The sequence below is a fragment of the Octodon degus genome, unplaced genomic scaffold (assembly GCF_000260255.1).
Source record: "Octodon degus isolate 3935 unplaced genomic scaffold, OctDeg1.0 scaffold00096, whole genome shotgun sequence".
NCBI lineage: Eukaryota > Metazoa > Chordata > Mammalia > Rodentia > Octodontidae > Octodon > Octodon degus.
The window spans coordinates 8,294,700-8,295,754 of NW_004524672.1; positions in this window are offsets into that span (position 1 = coordinate 8,294,700).

A 1,055-nucleotide genomic window follows, 5' to 3' on the forward strand; every position below is an offset into this window, starting at 1 on the left:
TGGAGATGTGTTTATTAAGCACATTTTTGTGGGCTCAGAGTATAGAGGCTGGATAAGTCCTTAGGGGCTCTCTAACCTTCATTTTATAGAAAATAGACCCAAGAGATAGAAGGGAAGGTAATTTTCCCAGAACCCACAGTGAAGTTAGGGAAACAGAACAAACTTTCCTATGTCTGAGAGAAGATAGATGAAGCACACATAACTGACAAAGGATTTGTATATGTAATATATAAAGAACAGATCAAGAACAAATCAAATAATCTAATTAAAAATTAAAGAAAGGGAATATATTAGCGGAGGATCATACAGGCTGGTTTCCTTCCCATGATCAGAAGTAACATAGGAGGCAATTTATGGAGGTTATCAGGGACTTGGCTTTTGTGTCGTCCCGTAGGCTTACTTTTCACAGACTACTGTTTTGTCTGCCCTACATATCCAGTATGAGTTACAAATAGAAAATGTAAATAACAAGACCAAAGCAAGAGATGTGTCTCTTTTAAAAATTCACTGAAGGTTCTATTGACTTCCATTTACTGCCCATTGCCTGGAGTTGGATCACGTAGCCACATACGGACCGGAGGAACACTAGCAAGGAAACTTCACTGAACACATTAGGATCGCAAACAACCTCAAAATCCATTGGAGAAGAAATGAGGTATGCCTAGGAAGAAGATAATTAGCTGTGCTTGCCGAAGTCTGAGGCAAAACACAGAAAAGGGAAATTTAATGGGCAATGCAGTGAGAAAAATTACCTAACAGTAAGCCAAGTTTTAATTCAGTGGTTATAAATAAATAAATAATAAATACAAATATGGTATTTGATGGCATATCAAAGTGTTAATATCATTTCTTTTTAAAAAAATGATGGTAAGGGCTAAAATTCTAAACATGCTTTTATGCAGTGACTTAGAAGAAATCCTTAACATATCTAGTACATTTTCCATGAACCAAAAATGGCATGTCTAAGTGTGTTCTTTAGTTAGCTTTTCCCTGCATACACTAAAAAACACACACAGGTTTTCTTTGCAGCATTAAATATAGTGGAAGGAGAAATA